At 36.9% G+C, this 21,503-nt stretch overlaps 1 protein-coding gene across 1 annotated transcript in view; it reads left to right on the top strand.

The window, feature by feature from the left end:
• The first annotated feature begins 19,741 nt into the window (after positions 1-19,741).
• The window catches only part of LOC119777208 (macrophage mannose receptor 1-like), a 54,703-nt gene continuing 52,941 nt past the window's right edge, over positions 19,742-21,503 (top strand). The window contains exon 1 of the mRNA XM_038276015.1: positions 19,742-19,964. The gene's annotated coding sequence lies outside the window, so the exon portion shown is untranslated. The remainder of the gene's footprint in view (positions 19,965-21,503) is intronic.

The following is a 21,503-nucleotide window of genomic DNA, read 5'->3' as shown; positions in this document are numbered from 1 at the left end:
CAAACCAGATGAAAGTGCGCATTCAGCTCGGCAAAGAACTCATGCTCTTCCTCAACACTGAAGTCCTCAGACATTTTTTGTTCATTGTTTCTTTCTTTGCACAGGTAAACAGCACATTTCTTCTTCTACGCTTGCATTATCGGCAGAGCAGACGCTGAATGCGCACTTTCATCTGGTTTGGTCTGCCGCGGTTTCCGTAGACTTGTGAACGCGCTTTCAGGAAATCCTATACACTACTGTTTATGCTCTAAAAACATTCTAAATGACTTCGTTTCGAGTAAATTCTGGATGCTACCCACTCAGGACACTTGGAATACATTGGACGAGCAGTATGGAGGAATATTGACACGTTTTTTGTGGACTTTTATGGACCTTTCTGCCTCGGGCGCCATAGACCTCCATTATTTGAATGTCAGCAGACAGCAAGAAGCCTCCCAGATCTCCAGATGCATTTGAGATATCAAAAAAGTACTCCAGAGTGTTGTTCAGCATGGGGGTGAGTAGAAAATGAAGGCTAATCATGTTTTGGGTGTACTATTCCTTTAAGGATGAAACATTGCCCTTTTTTTATTTCTTCGTTTCATTCTTTAGTTTTGAGCCGTGATGAAGACAACGGCCCTATCCTCCAGCCCAAACTGGTAATTTTTGTTCTGGAACCACCACCGAATAGGGAAAACCTGCAAACGCTAAATATTAAGGATGTTTATGATAATGAACCAAGTTGTTTAAAGGAACACTGGGTAAGTTAGAACAAGCCATGCTGTGACACTTTATTGCAAGCAATAACACATTTTATACGTGCAGAAAAAGGAGTAATCGGTGTATGGAGTGAAATTGGTTCCATCATTGCTGCATGAAGAACAATAGAAATTTTATTCATAGAAATGTTGAAAATAATCCAGAAATTTAAATTTGTAAAATGTCTAAACAAAAAGAAATGTGGCTGTTTTCTCAAATTCTATTTAAAAAAAAAAATGCTTTATTTCGTATTTTATTTATTTATTTAATATCTCTTATTCAGTCTGTCTGTCTGTCTGTCTGTCTGTCTGTCTGTCTGTCTGTCTGTCTGTCTGTCTGTCTGTCTGTCTGTCTATCTATCTATCTATCTATCTATCTATCTATCTATCTATCTAACTAAAACTGTTAATCAAATTACAAATCACCTTTATAATCTGGCATGTTGTCAATCAGGAGCTGAGAGATTCACTTATTTCCTGCAGTGGCTTTAGGATGGATTGTGAGTGCCAAACTATACTTTTTTTTCATGTATTTCAAAGTCGACTTCCTAGTGTGCTTATGATCATTTTCCGGCTTCATAACTTGTCTGTCTTTGACATTAAGGCTAAGAAATTGGAATAAATGGATGTTATTATTTGATGATCTCTGCTTGAAACCAGGCTTCATGGTTACATCAAAGTAGTAATAATAACCATCATACCACCACCACCGTGTTTTAGTCTGGGCATGATCTTTATTATTATCTTTAAAGATTCTGATTTACGTCCACTGACCTCATCAGTGGATTGCATTCAAAACTCCACTCCCCCTCACCTGGGGTCTAGTCGTCTGTAACCTAGTGAGTTTCTAAATATAACTTTGAAAGTTTGCCGGGAGTTTTTTCTACTTCCTTTAAACTAGCCGCTCTCCTGATTTGTGGCATTTTACTTTTGTTTTAGTAGATACCTTTTATTTTTAGTCAGACGGGGGTATTTTTGTTGCGGTGGCGTCGCAGATCCGCACTTTAACTGCTTCCTTTCAGTTTGTCAAGTCATGTATAAAACCTCAAGCATGTGGAAATAAATCCCTTTTAGAATGAGGCAGGTAGTGTTTATTACTGTGGATCCCTTCATTCTGAGGGTTATAACTGTAGGAATCTAACAAAAAGTCATGTTTTTATCCCTGTCAGCAACTAAGAAGATCATCCCAAAAGTCTTTTTCAATTTATTTGCTTATTTTATCCAACTATGAATGCATTTGTATTTATATTATCTCCTTTTTTGACCTCCTGGAAGGTCTGTGGATTGGCTCCTGGAGCAGTTTTCTTTATAAATGTTCACTAAATGTTTGCTACTCTTCCATGTTTTCTCCATTTGATGATAACGGCTCTCATTGTCGTTCTCTGGATCCTTAGAAACGGCTTTGTAACCGCGTCCAGACTGAAAGCGGTCCATTACTGTTCTTCTAACCTGTCCCTCGGATTCATCAGATTGGGATTTAATGTTTTGTGTTTTTCTGTGATAGTCTGAGGAGCTGCCTGGGATGCAAATGACGGCCGTACGCAGGTACCAACCCCCTGCCTCCATCTTCCCAACCCCCACGGCTACACAACCCTGTAAGGAAAAGAGGTTGTGAGCAGCTGACTGATGAACAGGATGTGTTGGCTTTGAAATACTTTGACCTACTTCATGTTGTCAGACAGGTTCTGTTAAATATGGAGTGAATTTTGTTCCATTATTGTTGCAATCAAAGAACTTGGTTTGGAAACTGATATTTGAAAAAATAAAAAAATAATAACTTAGTTCTAAAATTAAACAAAATTAAAAAAAAGTCTTGTAATGAACTTTTCTAAACCTCAGATTGTACAGTTGTTTTTATTTTTTTCTGATTTCTCTTTTTTACATCAAGCTTTACAAAATACATTCTTTCCTTTTTTTATGTTCTCTTCACTTCCGGCGGTTCGGCTGGACGTTAGCAACATTTTGAATGGTTATGATTCTTAATGATGATATGTTTATTACTTTTGAGCTTGAAGAGAATGTGATTTGTAAAGAAAAAATTAAAATAGCGCAATATGGTAAAACTTAATCTGAATATATATTCAATTCAATTCAATTCAGTTTATTTATATAGCGCCAAATTCACAACACATGTCATCTCAAGGCACTTTACAGTTCAACCAGATCATACAGTCAAATTGATACAAAGTTTTCTATCTAAGGAAAACCAGTTGATTGCATTGACTCATTGACTCAAATACAATCCCTCACACTAAGCATGCTTGTAGCGACAGTGGAGAGGAAAAACTCCCTTTTAACAGGAAGAAACCTCCAGCAGAACCAGGCTCAGTGTGAGCGGCCATCTGCTGAGGCCGACTGGGATTCAAGGAGACAGAAGCAGAGATACAAAAAGCAGCTGTAAAAGGCGGCCCCGTCCAGGAAACACACAGCCAGGCAGACGAGCTCCAAGGCAGCTCCCATGCCAGAGGACGAAGAGAGCACATCCACTCAGTCACGGTCAGAGAAACAGGACCACACTGGAAAACAGGCCGATCTCCAACATCTATAAACAAGGGTGTTGATAGAAGCAGCACAGCTGATGTTTCTTTCCAGGATGACGTCACAGCCAAACAGGAACAGACGAGGCAAAGCTACTCTGAGGAAAAGCAGAGAGAGCAGAAGGTTAGAGATTGAACTAACAGATTCTGCAGAATAGGAGAACAGAGAGAGAATGAAGCAGAATGATGAAATGGGGGTCCCTATATCCTCCAAAAGTCTAAGCCTATAGCAGCATAACTATAGAGATAGCTCAGGATAACCTGAGCCACTCTAACTAGAAGCTTTATCAAAAAGGAAAGTTTTAAGCCTAGCCTTAAAAGTAGACAGGGTGTCTGCCTCACGGACTAAAACTGGTAGTTGGTTCCACAGGAGAGGAGCCTGATAACTAAAAGATCTGCCTCCCATTCTACTTTTAGAAATTCTAGGAACCACTAGTAAACCTGCAGATTGAGAGCGAAGTGCTCTGTTAGGAACATAAGGAACAATCAGATCTCTGATATAAGATGGAGCTTGGCCATTTAAGGCTTTATATGTGAGAAGGAGGATTTTAAATTCGATTCTTGATTTAACAGGAAGCCAATGAAGAGAAGCCAGGATAGGCGAGATATGATCTCTCTTTTTAATTTTCATTAGAACTCTGGCTGCAGCATTTTGGATCAGCTGAAGGCTTTTAACTACAGTTTGTGGACTTCCTGATAGTAAAGAATTACAATAGTCCAGCCTTGAAGTAACAAATGCATGGACTAGTTTCTCAGCATCACCCCTGGACAGGATATTTCTAATTTTTTAAATGTTCCTCAGATGAAAGAAGGAAATTCTAGAAACCTCTTTGATATGGGATTTAAATGAGAGGTCCTGATCAAAAATAACACCAAGATTTTTTACTTTATTATCTGAAATCAGTTTAATCCCATCCAAATGAAGTGACTGGCTAATCAGTTTCTTTTTCAGAGACTCTGGTCCAAAGACTATAACTTCTGTTTTGTCTGCATTCAGAAGCAGAAAGTTAAGAGTCATCCAGGTTTTTATGTCTTCAAGACATGCCTGTAATCTATGTAATGGGTTAGCTTCATCTGGATTTATAGACAGATATAGCTGGGTATCATCAGCGTAACAGTGGAAATTAATCACATGCTGTCTAATAATTCTACCGATTGGGAGCATGTATAAAGTAAAGAGAATTGGTCCTAGCACTGATCCCTGTGGTACTCCACAGGTAACCTTTGAGCGTGTTGAAGATCTATCATTAACATGAACAAACTGAATTCGATCAGATAGATAAGATTTAAACCAGTCTAGTGCTGTTCCTTTAATTCCAACAAAATATTCAAGTCTTTCTAAAAGAATATTATGGTCAACTGTATCAAATGCAGCACTAAGATCCAACAGGACGAGCACAGATACAAGTCCATTATCTGAGGCCATGAGAATATCATTAGTGACTTTCACCAGAGCTGTTTCAGTGCTATGATGAGCTCTAAAGCCAGACTGAAACTCTTCAAAAAGTTCATTATGGTGTAAGTGATCGCAAACTTGTTTGGCAACTACTTTCTCAAGAATTTTGGATAAGAAAGGAAGATTGGATATAGGTCTATAATTGACCAAGTCATCTGGGTCAAGAGACGGTTTCTTAAGCAGAGGTTTAATTACAGCAATCTTAAAAGCTTTAGGTACATATCCCTGTAACAGAGATAGATTAATCACATCTAAAATGGAGGAGGAGATCAAAGGGAATACCTCCTTAAATAACCTGGTTGGAACTGGATCTAACATACAAGTTGAAGGCTTAGATGAAGACAATAATTTTGCTAATTCAGAGAATTCAACTGGATCAAAGCAGTCTAAACCCGGTTCAGATTCCATGACTACCTCAGGTACAATCGCGGATAGAGGAGTGCTTATGATCTTATTTTTAATAAGATCAATCTTATTTATAAAGAATCCCATAAAATCATTGCTGCTAAGAGCAGGTGGAATGGACGGTTCAACAGAGCTATGGCTCTGGGTGAGTTTGGCAACTGTATTAAAAAGAAATCTAGGATTATTCTTATTCTCCTCTATTAATGAGGAGAAGTATGCTGCTCTTGCTTTACAAAGGGTCCTCTTATACAGCAGTAAACCATTTTTCCAGACTAGGAAGGACTCTCGCAGGCCTGTGGAGCGATATTTTCTCTCCAGTTTCCTAGCATTTTGCTTCAAAGTACGCAGCTCTGCATTAAACCAAGGAGCAAGCTTTCTATTTTTAACGGTTTTCATTTTCAAAGGAGCTGCGTTGTCTAAGGCAATACGCAGAGAACTAGCAACCCCATCAACAAAATCATCAACCTGTGAAGGGGAATAAGCTAAGCTTTTGCACTCTGCAGCACTGCTCAGTGACACAGAGGAGAGAGAAAGTGAAGCAGATTCTTTAAAATTTATAACTGCACTATCTGATAAAGATCTACTAAAATTGAACCTTCTTTTGGGGGAGGAGAACTCTGTTAAAGTAATCCTGAAGGTTATTAGAAAGTGGTCAGAGAGGACAGGGTTGTGAGGAAATACTGTTATTTCTTCACATTCTATGCCGTATGTCAGCACAAGATCCAAAGTATGAAGATGAGAATGTGTGGGACTATTCACATTTTGAACAAAGCCAATAGTGTCTAAGATAGCATTAAAGGCTGCTCTTAAGCTATCGCCTTCAATGTCAGCATGGATGTTAAAATCTCCCACTATGATGACCCTGTCAGTATTTAATACCAAATCAGAAAGGAACTCTGAAAACTCATCTAAAAATTCAGAGTAAGGACCTGGTGGACGATACAAAGTTACAAAAAGAAGAGGTTTTCTTGCCTTGAAATTTGGATCAGGGAAATTAAGGGTTAAATGTTCAAAAGAGTTGTAGGAATTAATTGTTTTGGGAGTAATCAGTAAGTCAGACTCGAAGATTGTTGCTACTCCTCCTCCTCGCCCAGAACTTCTGGGGATGTGAAAATTTAAATAGCTTGAAGGAGTTGCCTCATTTATGCTCACATAATCCTCTTGCTGCAGCCAGGTTTCTGTAAGGCAAAACAAGTCAATGTGATTATCACAAATCAAGTCATTAACTAGTAGACTTTTAGAGGAAAGCGATCTTATGTTAAACAGACCGCATTTAATTGTTTTAACTTTTTCCCCAATTGGAGTTATTTTGATTTTAATTAGATTATCATGATTTACTCCTTTGGGAATCTTTGCTAATTTATTAGATTTTGGTCGTGGGCAAGACACTGTCTGGATGGAGTAAAGAGTGGGTAACAGTAGAGAAGCTGCAGAGATGTGTGTTAAACTACAACTCTGCTTCCTGGTCTGCACCCTGGGTGGTCAGGGTTTTGGAGGACTAATAAATGTGGCCAGATTCCTAGAAAGAAGAGCTGCACCATCCAAAGTGGGATGGATGCCGTCTCTCCGAATCAGACCAGGCTTTCCCCAAAAGGATTGCCAATTATTAATGTAGCCCACGTTGTTTTCAGGACACCACCTAGACAACCAGCGGTTGAATGACGACATGCGGCTAAACATGTCATCACTGGTCAGATCAGGGAGGGGACCAGAGAAAATTACGGAGTCCGACATTTTTTTGGCAAACTTACACACCGAAGCAACACTAATTTTAGTGACCTCCGATCAGCGTAACCGGGTGTCATTACCACCAGCGTGAATAACAATCTTACTGTATTTAACCTTATCCTTAGCCAGTAGTTTCATGTAGGATTTGATGTCGCCCGTTCTGGCCCCCGGCAAACATTTGACTATGGTCCCTGGTGTCTCTAATGCCACGTTTCTGACTATGGAGCTGCCAATCACCAGAGTGGGCTTCTCAGTGGGTGTGTCACTGAGTGGGGAAAACGGGTTAGAAACGTGAACGGGTTGGTGGTGACCAGTGGGCAGAGATCCACGACTACGCTTTCTGCGTACAGTTACCCAATCGCCTGGCTGCTCAGGCACTTTTGGAGGACAGCTACGTGGGGGGCCTACTTTAACTCCTGGATGTTCAACAGCCTGAAGCCTGGATTCTAACTCTGACACCCTCGCCTCCAAAGCTACAAAAATACTACACTTATTACACATTCCATTATCACTAAAGGAGGCAGAGGAATAACTGAACATCTGACACAGAGAGCAGGAGAGAGGAGAGGAAGAAGGAAGAGTTGGAAAAGAGTCAAGGGAGGGAGAGAGAGAAGCCATAGCAATGCTAAGCTAGCGCTAGCCTAGGCTAGCTACTCCTTCCTATCAGAAATAAAACCGTGTGAAACTGACAAGTGCTCAGTAGAAAAGTGCAGCAGAAGGTGCTATGTTTTAAAGTAGTCAGTTAGAGTTACTTAGATACAGAGATATCACAGAGAAAATAACTTAACTTCAGATGGAGATCCTCTGAACAGCTGCACACTCAGTTAATCCAAACAGAAACATGTTCTATATACATATAGAACATGCAAACTCTATGCAGAAAGACCCTGGGATGGGAGTTTAACCCATAACCTTATTACTGGAAGGCATCAGTGCATATGGAGGGGATTTTGTTGCAAGCAGAAAAAAATAAAAAGTAAATAAAAAAATAAATAAATATATATATATATATATATATATATATATATATATATATATATATATATATATATATATATATATATATATATATATATATATATATATATATATATATATAACATATAAAATAAACATGCTGCTGTCATTTGCAAATCTCTGACGTTGCTGCTATTTTTTTTAAATATAGTAATTTCGATAGCTGTATAAAGGTAATTTATTCCCCAGGTGTACAATATTTATATTTCTAAAACACTTTACAGTACAGGATTTTATTGTTTATCTTTTGACTCTTCACTATTATGTTATTCTTATACATTTTCCTATATATATTTTTTACATATAGATGGAGAGAGAGCGAGATATTCACATATATTAGCTTAGAAAACCATTTAGGATTATTTTTAGTGAAACTTTTTAACCGTTTGTCGAGCATTGTACCTCATTTTTGTAGTTTTGCAAATGATTGTTTCTCTCTTTGCTCTTTATTATATAGTTTTATTCTTAAACATATTTTTTTTTCTTTCTAACAAACAAAAAAGCGAAGAGAGACAAATCTATTCATGTAAATACTCATGTAATAAAGACTTTAGACACTCAGTGCTGTGTATAATATTTCACTGCAGGGACTTTAAGCAATGCAAATGATGAAATTTAACAGGATCATTAGCATTTAAAGAGTTCAGCTGGAAATGGTCGTTCCACCTGGGTGAAGCAGGAAGTATCTCTTCCTGTGATAGGAAGATGGGTCCTTATTTGTCTCACACCAGTGGCAGTGGGGATAGGGGCGGGGGGGGCTTAAGGAATTCATGTGCCAAAGTATTCCAGAAACAACTTCTGCTCCGATTAGGAAAACCTCACATTTAGTTTCAGGGCTAATCACCGTCACATTGTTGTGTTTTCTCTTCTTTCATTTGAGGGGGGATGGATGCCTGACAAAGAAAGTTACTGATTAGTCCTGTTTGTCTTTTTAGGTTTATGACCATGGCAACAGTCTAATATCCCTCCTGCTCTCTGAGAGTGTGACAGGCCGTGATTGTGTGCGTCTCTGGTGTGGCAGGCAGGCGGGCGGGTGAGGGGAGGCATCAGCGGCCCACACATGGCTGTAATTTAATGGAGAATTGCCCGGTAGTTCCTGTGCAGAGGTAAACACAGCAATAGTCGGGCTTTTGTTATTGCAGGACTATGACAACTGCCTCCATCAATAAACAATAGAGTGTTGGGGGAAACAAGGACTCACTGTATGAAGAGATCCCCACTGTGTCCACTTCTCACTCTCACTGGCAATCAGCCACGAACTCAAGTAGCGCATGATGAGCCTGGGTGGCAACGGAGCTGGAGAGTTATTGGAATCACTCATTAGAAAGGAAGGGAAGCCAATGTGGTTCTAAAATAAATTAAAAAAACAGGAGTTTCACTGGAAAAAAATCAAAAAATCTAGAACAGTCATTTTTTGAGGAGGTAAAAGAGACACTTTGCCAATGGAACAAGACAATTTACACTTAAAATAAGAAACACAATTGCATTGTCTCATTTCAAATTATCGAATTATCTTATTTTAAAAGTAAAAATACTCTTTTCATTGGCAAACTATCTCATTTACCCGCTCAAATTAATGGCAAATACACTCAAATTAAGAAATTTTTACTTATTTCTAGATTGTTTTTCCAGTGTTCTTTTTTATTTTTAACAATCTATACATTGGAAAACAATAAAAATCTAGATAAGTAATTTTTTTTTCTAAAAATAAGTGCATTTGTTCTTGCATTGAGGAGATAAAATAAGAAATGAAAGATTAAAATAAGAAAAAAACAATTACATTTTCTTATTACAAGTGCATATTATCTCATTATCTTATTTTAAGAGAAAAATACTCTTTCCATTCGCAAACTACCTAATTTACCTGCTCAAATTAATGGCAAATACACTCAAATTAAGAAATTTTTACTTATTTCTAGATTGTTTTTCCAGTGTTCTTTTTTATTTTTAACAATCTATACACTGGAAAACAATAAAAATCTAGATAAGTAATTTTTTTTTTCTAAAAATAAGTGCATTTGTTCTTGCATTGAGGAGATAAAATAAGAAATGAAAGATTAAAATAAGAAAAAAACAATTACATTTTCTTATTACAAGTGCATATTATCTCATTATCTTATTTTAAGAGAAAAATACTCTTTCCATTCGCAAACTACCTAATTTACCTGCTCAAATTAATGGCAAATACACTCAAATTAAGAAACTTTTACTTATTTCTAGAAGTTTTTTCCAGTGTTCTTTTTATTTTTAACAATCTGTACACTGGAAAAAAAATAAAAATCTAGATAAGTAATTTTTTTCTACAAATAAGTTCATTTGTTCTTGCATTGAGGAGATAAAATAAGAAATTAAAGATTAAAATAAGAAAAAAACAATTACATTTTCTTATTACAAGTGCATATTATCTCATTATCTTATTTTAAGAGAAAAATACTCTTTCCATTCGCAAACTACCTAATTTACCTGCTCAAATTAATGGCAAATACACTCAAATTAAGAAATTTTTACTTATTTCTAGATTGTTTTTCCAGTGTTCTTTTTTATTTTTAACAATCTATACACTGGAAAACAATAAAAATCTAGATAAGTAATTTTTTTTTTCTAAAAATAAGTGCATTTGTTCTTGCATTGAGGAGATAAAATAAGAAATGAAAGATTAAAATAAGAAAAAAACAATTACATTTTCTTATTACAAGTGCATATTATCTCATTATCTTATTTTAAGAGAAAAATACTCTTTCCATTCGCAAACTACCTAATTTACCTGCTCAAATTAATGGCAAATACACTCAAATTAAGAAACTTTTACTTATTTCTAGAAGTTTTTTCCAGTGTTCTTTTTATTTTTAACAATCTGTACACTGGAAAAAAAATAAAAATCTAGATAAGTAATTTTTTTCTACAAATAAGTTCATTTGTTCTTGCATTGAGGAGATAAAATAAGAAATTAAAGATTAAAATAAGAAAAAAACAATTACATTTTCTTATTACAAGTGCATTTATCTCATTATCTTATTTTAAGAGAAAAATACTCTTTCCATTGGCAAACTACCTAATTTACCTGCTCAAATTAATGACAAATACACTCAAATTAAGAAATTTTTACTTATTTCTACAATTGTTTTTCCAGTATTTTTTTTTTAACAATCTGTACACTGAAAAAAAAAATTGTAATCTAGATAAGTAATTTTTTTTCTAAAAATAAGTGCATTTGTTTTTGAATTGAGGAGATAAAATAAGAAATTAAAGATTAAAATAAGAAAAAAAACAATTAAGTTTTCTTATTACAAGTGCATATTATCTCATTATCTGATTTTAAGATTAAAAATGCTAATTTTATTTGCAAATTATCTTTTTTAACTACTTAAATCAAGAGTAAATATACTTAATTTAAGAAATGTTTACTTATTTATAGACTGTTCTTCCAGTGTACACCTCTGTGATAAAAAACAGTTGCATTTCTTTTTCTTTTTTAAGGGGGGGGGGGGGGGGTTACTAAGGGGGTCAAACTAAAAGAATTTGAGACACAATAAACACAGAGATAGAGTGAGCTCGGCAGTCCCCATCAAGCTGTGAGTCAACAGGGGGCCAATCCCTCAAATCTGAGATGCAATCTGGGTCAGGGCCATAAACATTTACAGGGTGGGAAGTGCTGAGCAGAGGGGGCTGCAGGATATCAGGCCTCCTCTCTCGCTTCTAATTAGCTTATGAGAATGTGACACTCATACAACAGCAAAGTGCCAACTCCAGCATTTGTTGTTGGCATGTGAAAGGCTGAACAGACGCTAAAGTTTGATCCATCTACCTCCTCGTTAAAGGTCGTAGAAACAGCTTTTTGTTAATCACAATTATTGAAAAAATTTACTGACTGTCTGTAGTGGTGCAGAATAATTTTAAATTTTGGTGAAGAAAAAGTATGGAATGAATTTTGTTTCATTTTTGCTGCAAAGAACAAGTTTTGTAAACGAAAATCTGGAAGAAAAAAAAAGGTTTTAAGATTCTTTACGGTTTTGTAAGAGTTTTTTTTTTATTTTTATTATTTCATATTTTTTCAAGGATGTTTTCAGATATATTTACAGATTTTATATTTAGAAATTAATTTATTCAAATGTATATTTTTTTAAGGATTTTATATCTTAATTCGTTTTTTTCTAATTCTTCCTCTCTTGAGATTTGGTTCCATGATTTGCATACTTATCAAATTGCATTTTACAGATAACATTTTCTTCAAGCCAAATACAGACGCTTCCTTGTGACATGCAAACTGACCAATACAATGCTTTTGCTAGAGTCCATGTGGACCAATAGAAATGCATCTTTGCTCATCACTTCAGAGTGAATCCCGCCCCTAAGAACTGAATATAATGTGATCTGTAAAATGAAATCTGAGAAGAGTACAATTTGTAAAACTAAAAAAAGAGAAATTATATTTGTTTTAATGAAACAAAACAAAAAAATATATATATAATAATTTAAGAAATTAGCATATGAGAAAACATAAAAATTACTCCCAAAAACTTTTTTTGATTTTGGATTTTTTCAAAGTTTCATCTCTGGTTTGGAATTTTCTTTTCAAATTTCCATCTACAAAACTTGTTTTTTTGCTTGCAACAAAACTGGAACAAAATCCACTCCATATGCACTGATGCCTTGCAGTAATAAGGTTATAGGTTAAATTCCCAGCCCAGGGTCTTTCTGCATGGAGTTTGCATGTTCTCCCCACGCATGCGTGGGTTCTCTCCGGGTACTCTGGAATAAGATGGATGGATGATAATGAACACCTCAGCTATTATCCCTTATATATAATATATATATATGACACAAACGCAGTCGGTTTCAGGTTTATCCAATGTACCCCATTGTGATTGATTAATTCTCTTATGCTCCACCATATGAGTGTTGGTGTTTAACAAAGAGCAGAGATATTTGTGCGATGGTGACGATCACAAGGAAAGAATTGTTCACCCTTATCCTGTAACAGATTCTGAGTAACACAAACCTTTAAATCTTTACATTAATGTTCCCCTGAACCCCTGAATGGTGACAAAGAAGACAGCCTCCCCGAACACAAAAGAAAACATGCAACACACAACCACTTGATGGTGAATGCTGTTCTTTATATGGGGCTTAGACAAAAAAGGACACCTGGAAGAATTTGGAGGCTCTTTTTAATGTATGTTTGCAGCAGGCATTGACCAAAGCAGCAGCAGTGGCGCCTGAGAGGAATGACTGGCATCTGCTTAGCGGAGGAAATCATTTTATATCTCTCCGTCTGGAGAACAAATATTCCAATATAAAGAAATAAACATATACGTTATTTATGTAAAGGTTTGGTTTCTAGTTAATTCAACTTAAAGGATGAGTGATATGTCTTAGCGGCGGCATAAGTGAGTGTGTGTGTATTGTGGTTGTTATGGTAACGACTGAAATGGCTGAACAATGGTCAGATGGGGCTTATTTGGGGAGTTGACTGAGTGACTAACCCTCCAGGCCCACATCTTCTCCCCCATATTTAGACCAATGGGATGTTCTGCTTATCTTATTGTTTAAGTTCCTTCTTTATGCATTTTTAAGCCTTTCAAATCAACGGTTAGGAAAATATATAGTGAAACGGCGCCTTTAGCTCTATGCATGTATTATTTTGAAATTGTTTTCCTCCAACTTCAAAGAAAAGCACTTGCCTTCAAAAATATCACCCCATTACTGTAATTCCTAAATTTCTGAATGCCATAGACAACAGAGACTGCAGCTGTGTGCAGGTTAGCTTTTAGCTAAAGAGTCCCGGCAGTCATTACTGGTCCTGTTTATAACCTTTATGAACTAGATTTTTTAGGCACAGCTAAAGACTGGAGAGGGTCCGTTTTGGGGACCGCCGGATCTTGTCGCTGCTTTTTCTGGATGCCGTGGTTCTGCTGGCTCCTTCCTGCCAAGACCTACAGCAGTCACTGGGGCCAGGCTCGGACTGGGAACGATTTTCGGCCCTGGCATTTTTCAATCTACACCGGCCCACTCTACACAAACGCAAATGCCTGGTATCACAGTAATCTGGTATCACAGATTACAAGTCCGAGCCTGAATGGGGCAGTTAGCAGAAGAAGCGGCCGGGATGAGAACCAGCTCTGACAAATCTGAGGCCACTTTTTTCTTTCTCTGACTCGTACTATTGGAGGGGACATGTTAGCCTCGTGAGACCATCCTGATCTCGCAAGCTTTCAAGGTTTCACTCGCAGATCAGTCTGGAGACTCTCCGTTGAAGAAAATTTGGAGCCGTTCCCCAAACAAACGTCCAATCAGCGTTGGCTTTGAGGCGGGTTGAGGTGTGACGCAACAAGAAGCGCGACAGTTCAGTCTAAAGAACATGGCGGCTTCAGCCGATGAAACTAGCGTTAGCGTGGCTATCGAGCAAGTTTTATCGGAATTACAGAGTATTTCTTCACTGAAAGAAGAGCAAAACACTGCTCTGGAGGCTTTTCTCAGAGGAAAAGATGTTTTTGCTCTTCTCCCGACTGGTTTCGGCAAGAGTTTGATCTATCAATTGACTCCTCTTCGTCGTCGCTCTGTTAGTACGTCGTATGCTTCGTTGATCTGATTGGTTTATTTGGCCCGTCTATCACCAACATAGGCCAATCAGCTAACCAGTATTTTCGCCCCTTCCCAAAATTACTTCAAAGTTGGTGGGGACATGCCCCCACCAGTACTTCAGAAAGTTGCGCCTGTGGTTTCCAGCTCTGTTTCTGCTTCAAATGAAGATGGAATGCTGCAAAATGGGCATTTCTTACAACCTACCAGACCCAAAAACATATCGCCTTCCTACCGAGGCTGTGCAAAACCGTGCTATGGTACAGGGCCTCGCCATGGACCCCGGAAATGGTTCTCTTGTGTTCTCAACAATAGTAAAGCATTCAATAAATATATATTTGAGCTCAATTCTGAAAAAATACAAACCCAATTAAAAGCATTTGTGTCGAGTTACCGTAGGTCAGTCAGCCCCCACCCTTAGACTGTCCCCACCAAGTTTCATTACAAAGTTACACCCTTGCTGGAAACGACGGACCACGTTCCATCTGTGGGTTGGAAAACCGGTAGGTTTTGCTTATTTTTAAAGCCACTGACCAGACTGGTCATGATTAGCATTTCTGGTTAAAAATAAGCCAACAAGCAGATTATGACACAGAGCATATTGATTAAATTTGCACTGACTGTCTGAGATTTTTAACAAGAAAGACCGGGATTAGAGATATTTTGTCAGCTTTCTGGAGCCTAAATTAATCGTATTGCCTCATTTTTTTTGTCCAAGAAATTCAGATTTTACAGATCCGGTTTTACTGAATGCAGCTTAGATCTTCTGATTTTAGGAATATTTTATAAAATATTGAATAAAAGGAATAATAAAAAGCAGGTCTGACTTCTTTTCTCTAGTATGTGCAGGAGTTGTTTGGCAGCTAACAGGGTTGGGTGTGGGGTTAGCACTGTAAATCAGGCTGGACAAACTGCAGAAAACCCTACGGTGCCTTTGTCTTCTGGGTCCCTGTGGGCAGAAGCTCAGAAGAAATGGAGCAAAGCCACCTGCGTTTCTGCAAAGCCACTTTCACGCACTTTGTTTTTCTTTTTTTCCAACATAAAATGGTAATATCTGCAGCATATGTCCTTCTAAATAAATCCTATCAGTCATTTCTAGTCTTAAGCCTTTTTACAGTCCGTACAAAAAAAAAAAAACACAATACTTCTTATCTCCAATCCCTCCAGTCAGATAAAAATAGTTACACAATAGCAGCAGGAGTCGCTGGATTCTCCACACCAGAAATCCAATAAACATTTTAGGTAACGACTTTTTTTGTGAGGCGACCAAACTTGTATAACTTGCTTGCTCTTCACAAAACCCAGACCGGATCAATATGTTTCTCTCTCTCCTTCATACTCAGCACTGTACCTACAAAGTTTGACACAAACACACACTAAAAAAATAATTAGGATTGTCCCACAAATGTGTGACCGCTGATGCATTTACAAGGGAAGGAAAGGGACAGAGGGAAGAAAAGGAGGGTAACCAAAGCCCCGCATCCATATTGATTAAACAAATTTGCCACAAATCATTTTACAAATGCCCAATGGGGGGCCTATAGAGGGCGGGGGAAATACCCCATTCATGTGTCCTCCCCCGCAGGGCTGAGGCCTCGACTCTTGGCTCGTTTAAGCGTGCTGACAACCTCTGATCCCCCGGCCATCTGCAGTGTGGGCTGACCACTGCTCAGCCGTCTTTGTGTTCCATACTTTAGGAGATTTAAGAGTAAAACTTCTGAGGGTCTGCCTCATTCACGTTTGGTTCCTCATCATTTGCAAAGAACACAAGTCAAACCAAACGCCACAGGTCAAAGAAAGAAATCTGGGGGGGGGGGAATGGAGGCGCTGTTGTTAAGGTTGTGTCGCTCTCTGCAGCTCACAGCAGCTGCCTGGTGTGTTCCTGCAGCGAGTCACACTACTTTAGTTGTACTTCAGCTCCACCCACCCACCCACCCACCACCATGCTGCTCTTTGTGAATGAAAGTGGGTGGAGGCAGGCAGCTATGTGGAGCATGCATGCATGCATGGATCAGTATTTTTGGTTGCAGGTGGGTGTGTGTCCCTGTGCTGAGGGGCTGCCCTGCGAGGGAAAGCAAACATGACGCTGACTTTGCACAAGCTCAACAACCACGTCTGGGCTTTTGTTTCCGGTCGTCTATTTAAGAACATACTATTTTCACTGCTACTGGAAGTGCTTTTATTTTCACTTTAAGTAAATCTGATTCCTTTCAATAAATTTAAAGAAAATAGGCTAAAAGGAACAAGGTTATTGCATGACTTTATTTAAAGCTACTAGACAGACTGCTCTGTAAAATTCCCTTTAGTGTTAGTTTCCTAAAACTTATGCTAATATATGGAGGGAATTTTGTTCCATTATTGTTGCACAGCCATATTGTTTCATAAAAAAAATAATAATTCAGAAATAAACATAAAAAAAAACATAGAATAAAAAAAAAATTTATAGAGTAACTTTGCTTTTTACCTCTGATTCAATTTTTTTAAATTCTTTATGTTTTAATTTTTTTTTTAGATTTTTTTTCATTTATTCCAAAAAAAAGTGAATTAAACATGTTTCCATCTTGTTTGAAGCAAATTTACCAAACAATCATACGTCGCCTTTAGGTTTAGCTGCTATAAACAGGAAGTAGAGGTAGCTAGACCTTCGATCAGTAATGATGGGAGGTTTTAATAAACATGTTGCAACACTTAAATTATGATTGCCACTACCCGAAATACTTTGGTTTTCTTACATTTTTTTTATTCTTTTGCCTTTTTCAAACTTTCTTTTTGAATATTTTTGTATTTGCGTAAATACTGAATATTTTAAAAACAAAAAAAAAGCAATAGCCTTTGGAACATTACTGTGACTGCTCTGAGCATGTCCGATGATGACATCACGTAATACAATGGAGAGAATGTAAAAAGTATCGATTTCTTCCAGAAAAGCGTTCATTGTTTTCTATATAACGTAGTTTAGCACGATTTAATGTTTAAAGTATATAAATAAGTATTTTCAGTACAGTTATCATGCATTTTTTCTGCGATCCGGATCTTATTATTCTGTTCACGCATGTGCAGGACGGATCGCGCTTCTAGGACGAATCGGGTAGTAACACCGATGTTAGCAAGTATTAACGATGGTATATGAAATCAAGAAAGAAAAGAGAACAGTTGTGTGAAATAAAAGATTGCTTTATTAGAAGTAAAGGCGTCTATTTCCTCTTCGGCACTGTTTTTCTCTAAATAAAAAGTCAAAAAACAAAGGTTTTAGGTGAAATTTCTGAAGTTGATTCAAATTACGTTTTTTATATAAAGCTCTTCTAGAGCAGTTCTTCAAAATTAGCATAAAAATCTTGATGAAAAAAACGTTTTTTAGCTAATTTTGATTAATTTTTGTGTCCTTTAGGATGGCATCCACTCCTTAAATAGAAAATAAAAATACAAAAAGAATTTGATTGTGATTATTATCTTTTTTTTTTCACTTTAAGACCAAGTTTGAGTGTTTTTTTGTTTTTTTTTTACCTTTTCAATCAGACATGTACAGGAGGACAGAAATCCTAAAATTGCATTAAAGTGCCCGATGTGTCAAAAAAAAATAATAATACAAATACCTTATCTAACTGAACTTTTTTTAGATTATTTGTTAGAATGCTCAATAATATCTCCATTTTAAAAATTTGAATTTTCTAACAGTAAATTTATGGTTTCGGTTTTATGGGGTTTAATCTTACAGTGGAAACTTAAAATTTCCCTATTTATTCATTTGTTGAAATGACCAAATATTAGAGATAAATAAATATTATGCAGGATCTTTAAGCCACAACAAAAAGACTTAAACTTAGACAACTATTGTCATTTTGTATACGCAGAGTGCATACAAAACAAAATATAATTAATAAAGCTTTCAGACGGTAAATGAGCACTAGCTTAGTAGTGAAAAGGAACATTTCCATTTCATAAAGTGCAGCATTGATGAAATGTAAACAGTGTTGGAGGAAAAACATTGATGTGGAAGTTCATGCTTTATTTCTTAATTAATATGAAGTGAAATGTTTCTATCAATCTTTAAATACACACATTTTTTAAAATGACATTTAATTACTTAATTCCTAATTTTAAATGTATGTTTTATCATTTAATCATTTGGGATGTGCAGTGAGTTTATTCAAATACAATTTATTTATTCAATGTTTGAATCAAATATATACATAATGAATAAGTTGATACATAAATAAAGAAATAGATTAATAAATAAATGTTATATCTGCTCATTTAAATGGAAAATGTATTTATTTAATGGAATTCGTTTGTTTAAATGAGTAAATGTTAGAGATGAAAAAATATCATGCAGGGTCTTTTTAAGCCTTTATAGGTCAAGTTACCATTTTTGATCACTTGCATACCCGTTACAAATGGAGTTCCCACCCCGTCCCTCAGTGAGGTCTAGAATCACAAGATCTATATCCAGCCATTCAGCAAAAACACACATGGGTGTACATCTTATTTTGGCATTTGACCAATTAGATGAGCCCTTGAATGGATACCTACTATAAATTAAGTTGAAAAAAAGTTAAGAATTAAAGAAAAAAGGTTACATACTATTAAAAAGTTAAAAAGTAAAGTTAAAAAGTTAATAAGCCTAGGTAACAATTATATTTATGTTCATAAACTAAAAAATTTAAGTGACAGTATCAGCATTAATGCCTCTAAGGTTATATTGGACAAAAAAAAATGTTTCTTTCACTCTCAGAGTGTTTTTTTATGAATTTCTTATAGAAGCTCTTTTGTTATTTTTCTTAATATATTCGGGCAAGTTGGCATTTCTTGTTTTTACATTGACATTCATTTTTGCTTTATAAATATCAAGATTTGTTTAATGTTCCAAAGGTAATAAGGTCTTGTCCTGGATTCCAATAAAACTATTGGCTTGAAATGTGGAGTATTGCACTGAGTGCCAAAAGGGTTAAGCCGATTTGCAAGACAGGGAAAAAAGTCAAATCCAAAGATCTAACCGTCAACCTTTTCCTCCCCTCAGATTCTCCTATAAATTTGTTCCCTATATGTTATTATGCAAGATATTCTTGAATTAAACCTTTTTTTTCCATTTCTTCCTTTTTTTAAACCCTAAACACACTGAAAGTGCCTTTTATTTGAACTCCTTTAAACCCCCCCCCCTCCCTCAGAAGAAGGAATGGGCATCTTAAAAACAACCCCAGCAGTGACAGCTCCAGTTACCAGACTTATAAAGGATTAGATGCTGCTTCAAAAGCCACAACTCCTCAAAAATAATTGATCACTTTCCTTTTTTCCTTCTCTCTTTTTTAGAACCGTTTTAGATGTTTATACCATTTTACACGCATGCTAACAATTCATCTGGTGCCAGAGTCACTTTGAAACTTTAGTGCGTCTCCTTTCCATTCATGCAGAACGTCCGCCTGGAAATTATTTTGCTGCCGTTCGTGCGGAAGTCGTATGATGAGTGGGCTCACAGGGAGCAGCTGAGCTGAAGAGAACAACAAACAGGTAATGTAATGCTTCCAGCAGCTGTGCAACTCTTCCTATTACTGCACAACACTACTGATTGATAGGAACTGAATGATAGGAATAAGGATTTTTATTTGGTAATTCATGCATTAGGGTTATATTTACTTGCATTGCTTATTTCTCTGTGGAATGTGCATCTAATTGTTTCTGCAGAAACAATTTAAGAACCCAACATCATCACTCATAAATATGCCAGCTGGCTGTTGTGAGCCCAGCAAATTATAGCGACCATGGGACGCACAACTCTTTCCTCTCTCAAAGCTGAACCTTCCCGCTGATTTGTATCCATCCCTGATCTCGATCAACAGTGGGCTCAGGTACCCGGCGGTGTTTGTGAAGTCTGTTCATTACAGTAAAAGAGCCAGCTGCTCTTAAGACAGTAGAGCAGCGGTAGGTCGTTCCATTTCATTTCTGCAGCCGAGTTACGCACAGCTGCTTTTTAGCCGCGGAGACATAAGATCAATATCTTTCTTTTTTTTTTTTCTTGCTTGGTGATGCTGTTTTAGTCGGAGGAGGATGGAGGACCGAGTCAATAGAAAGCTGCTGATAATGAAGAGACAACAGCGTTTTTTTTTATTTAGGCTAGACAGTTAAGATGAAGCATGATGTAAAAAAAGAAAAAGTTCAATTTCACACTTATGAGTCGGCTACGGTTTGTGTTTTTCTGTACATCCATCCTTTCTCCACCCACAGTCGGAAGCACACAATGAGATAAATATACTGCTCCCTTGTTGCCTGCAGATTTTTCTCATAAAAAAAAAAACCCTTTGATAGTTCAACCATCTGGCTGGAGCCAAAAAAAAAAGTCCTCATGAAAGAGGCCCAAATAAGGTCAAGGGTCACTCCCTCCTCAGGTCAGGGGCCCTGGAAGGTTGTTATAGTGGACTTTACTAAAGTTGTCAGCTCAGATATCTTTGACAAATTAAAGCACATTCTTCTGGTTTAACTAGTATTCCTTTACAGTCAAACTACTAACAAATGACACGCTGTACAGGAAAGAGAAACGCCTGAGCGTACAGAACATCAGCGCCCTGAATATTTGAAGATTTATTACTTTATTTTTTTGATTAAACGTAATAGTTTAAACCCACATCCTTCATTTCATAGTTCTGTAACAGCTTTTCCTGTCAGAGCAAAACCGTTATCCATATGTGAACGGCTAAACGCTCTTTACTCAACACATAGTACATTAAAGGTGCAATGACAGGCTGTCATTAACCCCGACCCGTCTCTGTCTCCGTCCAAATGTCCAGGGGATGAAAGGCTCCACCAGGACTTATCTCCCAGAAGCATTTAGCTGACAGCTGTCCGCGTGACAACATGGAGAATCTGCGCGCTAACACCACACAGTTCCAGATACGACTTTTTAATTATGAGGCTGGCTTCACTGAAAATGTAGTGACTACGGTTGAAGAGATTAGAGAAGAATATTTGTTCCAGTTATTTAAGTAGAGAAAAGAGCAGGCTAACTTGCTGCTAACTGCTCATCAGCTGAGATGTAAACCTGCTATTTATTTG

The sequence above is a fragment of the Cyprinodon tularosa genome, unplaced genomic scaffold (genome assembly GCF_016077235.1).
Source record: "Cyprinodon tularosa strain WSP-4 unplaced genomic scaffold, ASM1607723v1 ctg99, whole genome shotgun sequence".
Classification (NCBI taxonomy): domain Eukaryota; kingdom Metazoa; phylum Chordata; class Actinopteri; order Cyprinodontiformes; family Cyprinodontidae; genus Cyprinodon; species Cyprinodon tularosa.
The sequence above is the reverse complement of the archived record's forward strand: the minus strand, read 5'-3'. Positions and strand labels throughout refer to the sequence as shown.